Genomic DNA, 12,306 nt, shown 5'->3' with positions numbered 1-12,306 from the left:
TACAATAGATTATATTTGCTTACTTCATTTGTAGCCATAGACACAGAGAGATGAAAGTAGACATTTCTGCATTGGTGTCATTAGGCTACATGCATAGTTTGGAATGTGTGTCAGCAGGTATATTTCTGTACACAATCATGCTTAAGTATACACAATCTTGTAAAGACACAGCTTCCAAACATGCTAATTAAAAACTACGTTTTATTGATCAACCTCCCTGGTAAAAATTAGCTAAGTAAGGAATACATTTTGATGAGTTGAAAGTCTGAAAGTCTGAAAATTCCAAGTGGCTAACAAATATTTATAATTATAGGGCCTGGAGCACTTGATTAGTCTGCAGGAAGTTTGACACAAGATATGTCTATGTCAGTGATTCATAATTGTGATACATTGATATTTCATGTACAAAATAATAGAGATATAATAAAAGATATTTTTTATTTAATAGAGAAATTATAGTATATTAACCATGAATGTATCATGCAAGTAAGCCAATAAAACTATTGGAGCGGTGAATGTTTTCTTATTGATAATTGTTTGATTGATTGATTGATTGAATCACGACCTCCAAGTTACCGATAGCTTCACCGGGCACTGAGTGGCAGAGTGCTTTTAATAATTTGTACACACCTAACATTAAATAGTAAAGATGAAAGTGCAGAAAAACATGTTAAACATGGTACGTTTGCGATGCATCCACAATGTCTGGACATTTTCGCTGGGAAATTAAAAATTTGTTGAATATTTAGGTTACTTGAACAGTAGCTGAATCATGAGCCTACTAAGCCTGCTAGCATTGTCAGGATGGTGGTTAGCTTGCTGAACAGGTCTACCTAACAAGCCATTGAGTGGAGACACGCCAGTTTAGTCTACTATATTTATGTCCAATCATCAATAGCTGCTTATGTCTGGGAACTCTTTTCAACAACCATTAAAGAAATAAAACCGTTTGGCACGCTAGCTCACTCCCTCGCACTGTGTAGCGAGATTTACGTTTTTGTTATTTATATCCTTTTCACCCATCTAATGCTGTGGGAACACAGCAGGTGAAAACTTCCTTTTCTGGAGCTGTCAGTGTAGGAAGAGAATGAAAACAAAATGTTCTACAAGCAACTGTAAATTCACAACGTTTTATATACGTCTTTTTCGCTCTTACACAATGCTTTGGAAAATAAAAGGTCTAGAAGAAAAATGGGTCTGCATCCATTTTAGCATCTAAACATCAGAGCAATCTGTGGAATCAATCTAGCCTACTTTAGGTATCAGAACTCTGTGAATGCCATTGTTATTCACAGTGTAACATTCAACTAATGAACAGAATGGGAGTAATTCAGAGTATGAAGCATATTTTACTTATCCAACAAATTACTTTACAAATACTTATGGGCATGCATTTTGTAGCAAAATGCTACACTGCAGACACATTTCCTATAAATATTATATTGTTTACACATGAAATAACCAAACCAGGCATATGCTTCAAACAGGCACATCAAAAGTGTCTATACAAACCTACAGGATACTGATCAGTCCAATGTGGCCAGTTTTAATAGGGAGTGATCTCTTAGCATTTGAAGACAGCTTCTGATCTCACATATCAGGTGACCCTCAATAAATACCTGTTCTTTAGAGTCATTAGTTTAAGCCATTCCTTCCATCCACCATCGCCAGATATCCCTATTTCCCAAAGGATACTTGCATTAAATGCTAGACAGCTGCTTGTCAATCACAAAGACGACAAACAGAGGTGTGCCGGAGCGTACCTATGATTTGTGCTGAGTACACTCTTGAGTTGTGGCTTGATTCCAAGTTCACATGAACACAGTTCTTAAGACGAAAAGTATGCATTCATTGTTCAGCTACAACTCAGCCCACATCAAATGTTAAACAGTCTCCATGAATGGTTTTATGTTCATTTTGAGAATATTTCACAACAGTGAGACAAACATCTAGCTCAGTAATATTGGACAATACATTGGATGTCGTGGGTTGCAGTTAATAGTTAATATAAATGAATGAACATTAGTAGTTTGTGTTTTGAATGAGGCAGTTCCCCAAATGGGGAACTGCCTCATATCGTGTGTCTTGACTATTGCATCCTCCTTCTCACAGGATGCCTGACAGCTTACATACTGGAGACAGCACAAAAGATAAGATCCAGACTGTAGTGAATCTAAGGATATATCACTTCAAAGTTCCATGACAAGAGAAAAAGCGATATGCTGAGTACTTCACTCTGAAACCTGCTGAGTCTCAAAGGGTGAGTCTGGCATTCAGTCAGCTCTTCAAAGAAAACACCTTGTTGTGCGCATCCCACCACTGCATCTGTCTCACACAAGATTCACGTGACAGAGACAGACTGGTCTAATCTGCACCACATTTCCTCCCTGTCTTTGATTTATGCTTATGTTACTACGTTCTCAGCTGGCAGTTTGCAAAGACATTTGCTATGGGATCAGATGACCATATGCTTCCATCTAGTGGTCATCCACCTGTACTCCACTGTGTATTAATTAGCTTAAATAACAGTTTGTACGAAGCCTCATCGTTGTTAATTATTTTAAGGAAACCTTTTGATTGATGTGAACAACAGTGCCACACACAAAGTTCCATTCACCTCCATTTTTACTTTTGGTGGCAGCAGAAATCTGAGAGATTGATATTTCTATAACCTGGGCATATGAGCTGCTGACCATGTTACTTCAATTTACCCAGTCTGCTTACAGCCAGGGGCATTTGTTGCATATTACCCCCCCCCCCCCCCCCCCCCCCCCCCTCTCTCGCTCTGTCTCTCTCTCCTGCAATGTTGGTTCAGGCAAAAGTCTTACCTATGCATTTTAGCAACAAAACATGCATTTTTTACTATTTTTCTCTATCAGACCTTATCAGCAAAGACATACAGCAGGTTTCATTTTATGGACAAAAATATCATGAATGGGAAAGTGCTTGAACCAGATGGCGCTAAAAGTGTGGTTAATCATCAATGAGGGGAGCCAGTGCGATTATTGAGTGCACAGTGTCATGTGCTAAGATGTGTGCCTTCCATGTCACAGCTGTTATGATACAGTTGAATACGTTTGGCGTGGGAAGCCCCATTAGTTTGCTGAAAGCCTTGCTGATCTTCAAGAGGCTCTTGTGGTTAGTGACCGCAAAGCAAACTTAAGAAAACTAGTAGTCAACTGGTCCAATGATGCAACAGTACAGCAGGATGACAAGTGTTTTAGCTGTTCTGTTGACAGCATCTGGAAACCTATATGCTGCCTTGAGTTTAATACCAAGACTCAAAAATAACTTCAAGCATTAACCATCTCTCACTAAAAACTATGTGGAGTTGATTCAGCAGAAAAGGCGAAACTCAACCACCCCTGTTTTAAGATTTTAATCAAAGGGCTAAATAAGTTGACTTCCATAGGTCAACTATCTTATCTATACTTTTTAATTAAAATTTTTCATACTTACACATGTACAGAAGCTGATAGTGTTTTTCTCCAGTCAGGGCATGGAACGTTTATTTGGAATTCCTTCTCATACAATGAAGTTTACACCCGAACACTCATCACTCCACTTGTCACCACTCCTGTGTCTAACCTGCAACTGAGGTCAAAGTTTCTCATGTATTACCAGATGTAGCGTCAAATACAACAAAATTAACCATATATGACCATTTAACTTTCTGTTTACCATTGTTGTCGCTATGTCCTCTGTGCAACTCTAACATTTATATCAAATTGAAATCTTCACACCTACCTAACCTCTTATTGTCTCACACCCACTGTTATGTACCCACAATTTCAGAGAAATGCCATTTGCGTTTAACTGTCTATTCAAAACTGCAAATGTTGTAATTTGTCAAAATGTCCCATGTCTACCTTCCCAACTTAAGCTAAAAGGTTCCAGTTTTTGGAGCCAAGTCAAGAACAGCGAGTGTGCTCCTACACCAGTTATGACTGGTTGTTTGGCCACTAATAAGTCACATTAAAAAAACATCACCAGTGAGGAGCTCAAGGGTCAGAGAACTGTACCATGACGATGTTCTTGTTACCAGAGGTATTTTGCCTTCATTTACCCGAAGCTGGCCTTTTGTTGTGGAGTTTAACCTTTGTCCTATGCTGATACCTGAAACACTGGGAGGACTGGCGCTACCTGACTTCCTCTTGATTCAAAGCTGGATAGACAAACAAAAGCCCTCTTGTCTAAGCTGCAAGAAAAATGCACTAGACATATTTGCTTTCCAAGCCGATGGCTTTGATTCAAATATGACAATTGTGGCTAATTTATAAACTGGATTGTTTGTCCAACATACAAAAGGACCTGTGTCCATTTCCCAAACCAACTCTGGGAAACTGCAGGATTGCTGAACAATGTGAGGTAAAGGGAGGTACACTCTAGGCTATGACTATGTATATATCATGAGAAAATAATCAATTAAAAAAAAATACAAAAAAGATACAAAATTATTGAATAATCTTTAAAAAACAAATTACTAAACACTTAATGAATAAATTTAGTCACACTCATAAAACCATGAGTATCTGTTTGATTCTGGTCTGAATCAGTTACGCATTATTACAAGCCTGTGACTGCCTTTATTTCTCACTTGCATCAAGTCTTAACAAGCCATTTAATAAGGAATTCAGCATTTCAGATTAAGTCCGGCAGGGGATGACAATATCTGCCGTGGCGACACATCCTTTGTGTGTTTAAAACGCAGCTCAATGTGACTTCTACAAATAAGTCACACATCACTTGACTCCGATATACAACAGTCACAATAGAGAAAAGAAACACTAATAAACTTTAATGTTCTGCACAACTGGGTTTAATCAGGGTGATTTTGTGATAATATGTGTGAACAGAAGGAGAAACTACAAGAGGAACATTTAGGTTTTAAAACGCTTTATGGACACTGTACTGACGTGTGACTGCTTACCTGATCAAAGCCTTAACATTTATTATGAAACCTTGTTTTAGTCTCTCTCTTGTTTGACTGTCAGGTTGTGTACAATATGGGAAAATAATAATGAATGAAGCCTTTTCCCAGTACAAGTGTTGACAGCCTGACGTGTTGACACATCTGCGAGTGTTTTGTGTTCCCACTTTCCCAAATTCTTGTGTTATTTGGGATGAGGAGAAAAGAAGGGGAAACATCAACGTTGGAGTCAGCTGTGTACACTTGCACACCCCATGATGCCAGACCTTCTGAGAATTCTCACCCACACACACAATTACATATATACCACATGTCCCCTCTTTATTAACTTTCTGTGTCTTGCGGGACTTTATATCAAGCACTTCTAGTTGAGGATGTTTGATACAGTGTGACAGACTGATCTGATCTTTTACTACACACCATTAAACTGTACTACCGCTCAAACAGCCTGTCTTTTGTGGAACCCATGCACACTTTGGGCATTCTACATTCCACAGTGGCTTACTTTTAGCTCTTACTGCTGTAAGTAAATAGCCCTGTACTTCACTTTATCCTGCTCTGTTAGAAAAACTCAACAAAAAAAATCATTTCAAAAGGCTCCTCACTTGCAGTACAACCTCACACAGCAACCTGTTTGAAACTTTGATTTTGTTGGTGTCACAAAGTCTGACTGAAGAACTGAGATGACACTTGACTTACCGTAAATGCAGGATTGACTGACCCCTGGTCCTTGAGCCCGAGCTCTATTTTCTCCTCTGTCGTGAGTTGCATTCTGGATCAGAATGCAAGATGTTGTACAGTTGCTTCTTAGGACCTAAGTGAAGACTGCTCAAACACACACACGCGCGGTGGGGGTCAGACCGAGAACAGACCTAAGAGGACAAGTGACTGCCTCGTGTCACCAGGGAAACAGAGTATCGCAGTCAAAAAGAGAGCGGCTGTGTTATTTTGTAATCTCCTCCGTGGCTCTAAGATGTTTCTGGTCTGCCGCTAAGTGAATGTAGGCTTTAGTTACCCTGACTTACAGTCATGTGCCTACTGGTGTGTGACGAGTGGATCCTAAGAGAGTAGACAAGCACGTTTGTCACATGAATCACTTTGTCATACACATTAGGATGGTCTCCTCTTATCATATCTTACCTAGTATTTTTGATGATGAATATCATGGTGGAGTGTTTCGGTGCATGGAACTCTGTTGTCTAATTTGATTCATGGCTGTTTCACCACCTTTTTACCTGCGCTATGATGGACCCCATGTAATCACGTGTCACATCGTTATGTGACACGTGATAACATGGGGTCAATTGTCAGGCATCGTTATGCCTGACAATTGTAGAGGATGACACTGTCATTAATATCACGTTATGTCTCAAACTGAATATTGTGTTACACTAACTCACATGAACTCACATTAATCATTTCTCACTCTGGGACTAATGCCTGCAGTGACGCTCTATTACAAATCAGTTTAAAACGTATCACAAAACGTTAGCAACTTGCCTTTACAAAGGATCTTTTTATTGTAACTTTCAATACCACCAGTAGTAAAGGTTATTTCATCAAAAGTTGAATCTTACCCTGACCTCAACCAAAGTCATTCGTCAAATCTTTTTTCAATACATTTGTATCTCTGAATTAGTCAGCATAGTTATCGATATAATGTATCACTATATAAAGTATGTTTTATTATTTCTGATGGTCCACAGACAGTAATACTTTAATTCACCATCTCGTGAAAAGTAGTTTAGTCAGTTTTAATGATATCCTCAATGTGACTTATCATAAAAACACTGATGTCTCCCACGTTTAACAATACCCTTACGTCTAAATAATGGTAGCTTGAATTATTTTAACTTTTTGGTCTTACCTCTTACATTCAGACAGATTTTCATCAATCCGGAGACAGGTTGGACCAATCATAACCAAAAATTAAATAGGTTTGATGTGATGACTGACAGAGGAGCACCTGCACAACCTGGATGGCGGCTGCTGATGTGGAGAGGTCGACTATCCAACACTGGGTTTTGAGGTACACATTTTTGGTAATTGTGATTTCTCTCTAAGGGTTAGGCTAACAATGCTATGGTTGACCTATTCACAATCAACACTTGAAGAAATCTACCAAGATCCAATCAACTCTGTAATTTAGAGTAAAATTTGATTAAAACCTATTTGAGTTATTGCTATGAACTGCCTGTTACTGTGTAGCAACTGTGCTGCTCCCATGTGAGAACAATTTAAATAGACAGTTAACTGAGAGTTTGCAGACACCTACACAAATGTAAATGGTTCTGTGCATGATAATAAATTTTATCTGGTCTTTAATGTAAAATGTTCTCTGGTCTGTAGAGTCTTCAAAATTTGAGACCTCATCTGACCCAAAAGTACTGATATTCACTATTTCCATGCATGCCCAGAAATTTGTGACGCTCTGGATATGAAATAAACTGGAATAACACACTCAATATCACTGTCCCACATGCTGGATGGGAAACAATTTTCTTGCTTAGAGGATGAAAAATGGATTCCCTCCTATGTCATGGCATCTTTGGAAGACTTGACATGAGAGGGCAGTTACTGAGAAATGGTTCTTCTGGGTCAGGAGCCACTCTAGCAATATAATACATGTGAGGGATTTGCAGAGACACAAGTTGACACAGGTTCGATTGCAATTAAGATTAAACCATAAGTCAACTAGTTTAACCAAGTAGAAGCAAAACCTAGTGTTGGAAAGAAATTGGTGAAAGTTTCATTACCATGCAAGAAAAACTACGAGCTTTAATTTTCTTTTCTTGAAGAAATGTAGTTTGCTATTTAGTGTAAATTTTATATCTATACATACATTTTTGAGTGATTGAAATATTTAATATTATTTCACTCTGACATGACCTTGATTGAAACATTCCCCAACAAACCTGACAGTCAAATCTGCTTAGGCGACATTTTTCAGATGACTCTTGTGTTTAAATAGCTATTTTAATTTACAAATATATTTATTAATCTATTAATATTAGACCACATTAAAACGTTACCTTTTTTTGATGACATGTTCCTCTTCAGTGTCAGTTTTACTTGATCAGAATTGAGAATTTATTTATTTATTTTGTATTCGAAACTTTAAAATGTACCTCACTTTATACCATAGTTTTGTGTATATGTGCTTAACATTGTGCTAGCTCTGATAAAGGTCTCATATTTTTCAACGGTTTCAATGCAGTAACTTAAAGATAGAAGACCAATAAGTTCTCGCCAATGATGATATTGAGAAGTGTGAAACTATTTGAGGTTTGACGCTGTAGCTCAGGGGTGTCAAACTCAAATACATAGGGGGCCGAAATAAAAAAATTGCTGCAAGTCAAGGGCCAGATGGGTTCAACATTTATTGAAAACTTATTGAAAGAACCTTAGTGCAAATATTGAACCTTGAACTAACAAGGCCTATAGAGTATTGCCGATAAAACAACATTAATTATGAAATAAATGAAATATAAATAATGCATATATAAATACAAGTAATAAAATCAGCTTCATTAATTGCTTATGGCTCTATCTGCAACTTTATACTAGTTCATGAGAGATGTGAACTTGCACAAGACTGTCGGTGGGCCAGCTCTAATAGTAAATAGATTTTATCATGCGGGCCAAAGATAATTCATTCACGGGCCGGATGTGGCCCGCGGGGCATAAGTTTGACACATGTGCTGTAGCTGGTCCAAGACATCTATTCAGCTGTGATCTCTCAGTGTGACCGTCGACACATCCCCCCTCACACAGCCAGTAGAATAAGATCATATTTTCCCCAGACCATCCTAGACTGTGTTCTGAATGATCCATAATGAAATGCATTCTCAAGCATCTTGGGCGTTCACACTTGTACTTGTAATCAGGTGACCATATATGTCAGGCCTGAAGAGGGCCTTAGCGATCATGAAAGGCCGTCAGTGTTTTGCCCAGGGCAACCTTTTTTTCTTTTCTCATGTCACACTTTTGTCATGTACCTTCATCATTTCCACAAAGAGGCCCAAGGGTCATGGTATTTCATGAATTTCCCAAGGTCAGAAGACACTCATGTCATTTTAAATGACACACGGAAACAACCACAGGTCCAACAAGTTTCAAAATTCTTAAATCCTTGATGAGTTTGACTTTTTCCCATTAACACAGGTCATTTTGTCACTTGATGGAGTTTTTCCCAAGGCTGCTGTTGAAATAGTGTGCAGCAGGTGTTAAAAAGAATTTGACATGGAGCTAGTTGCACTGAAAATACTCTTTGTCCTTTAAGCCTCTTACAGTTCACAACAGTGTTGATTAAGCTATACTAGTGCCATTTTTAGCTTCATTTGCAGAAGACAGTGACCCAAAGACAGCACAAAAAAAACGATGGACTCCATATTAAAACAATTCTTTTTATAATTCTAATTATAGATTTTAATAATGAAGTCATAGTACTAGGAGTATCAAATTGTAAAATTTTGACGAGAAAAGTAAATTCATTCACATAAATTCATTATTAGTATAAATAATGAAAAGGTGATAATTTTACGAAACTAAAGACAACATTTTTTTTGTACATTCTATGCAAATGAAACCTGTGCTTGCTTGCGCTAAAAATCCTGCAGATGTAACCAAACAGAAGACCACTGCCAAACATTTCCTACTACGAAAGAGAGTTCTTTTTATCGAATAGACTCAGTTTTCTTACACAATCTTTTGAAAGTCCTGACACTCATGATAATCTAACGTGGTTGTGACTACTGAGTATTTTGTTATTTGTGAGACTTAAAGTTATACTACAGATTGATCTTCTGATATTTCACCAGAAAAATTACAACTTTATTCATGTAATATTTCCATTTCTTCAACATGGCCTAAATCAGAAGATATGCTGGTCAGAACATAAAAGATCATTCAGATTTTTACAAACACCACCTAAATTTATAATAAGTTGTAACAAATATGTGTGCACCTTTTCTTGAAACCCAACAGAATGTTACCAATCGTCTCTAACAATCACACAGATCCTCTAGACAGCGACAGCAAAACATGTGAGTAACTAACCATTGACACTCATGATGCTCAGAACAAAAGAAGACCTGTGGGCAAGCAAGTGATCAACATGAGTGTAACTGTCACCTCATGTCGCCTTCACCCTACCTATAGACTTTGACACTGTTAAAAGCAATAAAAACCATGTCTCGGCTTTTATAAAGATAATCATTCTCCAAAATGATAAACTGAGTAGCTTTATTGTTTAATTTCTAACTGTTTTAGTTCGACCTTGGTTAAAACAACACAACAACCATATATAAGCACATTATTCAGTGTCATTATCTATTAATATAGCCAGTGCATGCTCTTAGATTCTTACAGGGGCCGTTATCGCACATGCATTAATTCATTTTACAATACAATTTATGGTAAACCACAAAGTACAAATGGGCCAAAAATCACATTGGCCAGATATAATCCCCCAATCTCCATGTTCAACCTCCTAAATTTCTGGATCTTAAATTATCAGAATAAAGATTTTAGCAAAAGTTAGTTGGAGCTCAGCTCAAAGCCCCTCCAAGACGATTTGTTTAGATGACACTGCTTTATCCTTTGTTTTAACCGGTTTTACTTGCCTTAGTGAAAAAGATTAACTGGGCCAATTTGACTGACAATGACGGCCTCTGTGGTGAAAACAACTCCCATGATCCCGATAAGCCACGTCATGATCCACCCAAAGTGCAACCTTTGTTGTGTCTTTTTGGTTTTGGTACATAGCAGGATGTGCGTTAGGTGCACCGATTAAAGGAACGCAGTAAGATGTACTGCATTCCTGAAGAGAACGACACTGTGGCATATACAAATGCAATAATGTATGTCATGTCTTGTCCAGCAACCACCTTAAATCCCTGGAGGAGGGTAGAAGGTGTGACAAGCTTGCGACAGGGTCGAGCAATTTAAGTAAATTGACCTGACACTCTAATTTTGTGGTCCTTAGTGTTTGACCATCAAAGAGTTCGACCACCTGATGTTTGAACCCTAACAATCCTGATTCCTGATTTCTTACATCTTTCCCACTCAATGCCTGCCCCTTACCAATAAAACCCACTAAATGAATCTAATCTTATAAAATGACCAACTCAACGGCTTGTAATCTTGAACCTTAATCCTCATGCTGTTTTTGAATGAATTATTTTCAGTCAGCAAGAGAGTTTGTATGCATTCTCGCCCCTGGGTAATCTACGTTGCCTCAACGATTTCTAAATGTCATCAATCAAATCAATCAAATTTTATTTGTATAGCCCATATTCACAAATCACAATTTGTCTCATATGGCTTTAACAACGTGTGACATCCTCTGCCCTTAACCCTCAACAAGAGTTAGGAAAAACTACCAGCGTTTTAACAGGAGAAAAATCTTTGTGGCTTCACATGTGAAGCCACATGTGAAGGATCCCTCTGTCCGGATGGAGAGAAGTGCAAAAGATGTCACGGAGAACATCAGAAAAATAAGAGTATTTATATGTACTGGTTAGGATAAACAATTTGTAACATAATGGAAAGTAAATGAATTGCAGGATTATTGTCAGTAACGGAGTATGTGAGTAGACATAGGGCGGCGGTGGCTGAGGGGTAGAGTGGTCGTCCTCCAACCTGAAGGTAGGCAGTTCGATCCCCAGTCTGACCCATCTGCATGCCGAAGTGTCCTTGGGCAAGATGCTGAACCCCGAATGGCCCCCATGGAATAACAAAGTGCTGCGAATAGATGCACTGTATGAATGTGTGTGTGAATGGGTGAATGTAAAAACTGTACTGTAAAGCGCTTTGAGTGGTCATCAAGACTAGAAAAGAGCTATATAAATATAAAATCATTTACCATTTACATATTGTATATCAAACAACAAGCAGTCTTGTTGTAATCATAGTCCACAGCCAGCAGCCACCACGATCAGGATCTACCATCACGATCGGATTCCACCATAGTCCAGTGTAAATGTGAATAGCTGTCTAAGTTGACAACCTGTCCAGGGTTTGCTCCGTAACATGCAAGCGTCAAAGAAGTGGAATAGATAATGAAAGGATGGGTGTTGCTGGATAATTTGAATAATCTGAGCGATACCCACTCGCCAAAATACCTGCCAGCTGATTTGTTCATTGCCTTAACTCATGTGTTATACAACATGGCAATTACACGCCATATTACAAATGTGAACAAACACTGGTTTTCCTTCCCCTTCCATGACATAGCTAAGATGGCACATGTTGAGGAGTAAGAAATGACCATAGTTTTACACTTTTTGACCATTTTGATGCACCGCATGTTGCCATAGCTCACTTGTCAGTGTGATCACAATTGTAGACTTTCGATAGAAAGTGTGTAAGGAAGT

At 38.2% G+C, this 12,306-nt stretch overlaps 1 protein-coding gene across 1 annotated transcript in view; it reads right to left on the bottom strand.

Moving 5' to 3' along the window:
* Window positions 1-12,306, bottom strand: part of si:dkey-106n21.1 (solute carrier family 23 member 2) — a 50,090-nt gene that overhangs the window by 33,716 nt on the left and 4,068 nt on the right. The window lies entirely within an intron of this gene.

This window comes from Pleuronectes platessa, chromosome 7 (assembly GCF_947347685.1).
Source record: "Pleuronectes platessa chromosome 7, fPlePla1.1, whole genome shotgun sequence".
NCBI lineage: Eukaryota > Metazoa > Chordata > Actinopteri > Pleuronectiformes > Pleuronectidae > Pleuronectes > Pleuronectes platessa.
Note: the sequence above shows the minus strand (reverse complement) of the source record. Positions and strands in the feature narration are given on the sequence as shown.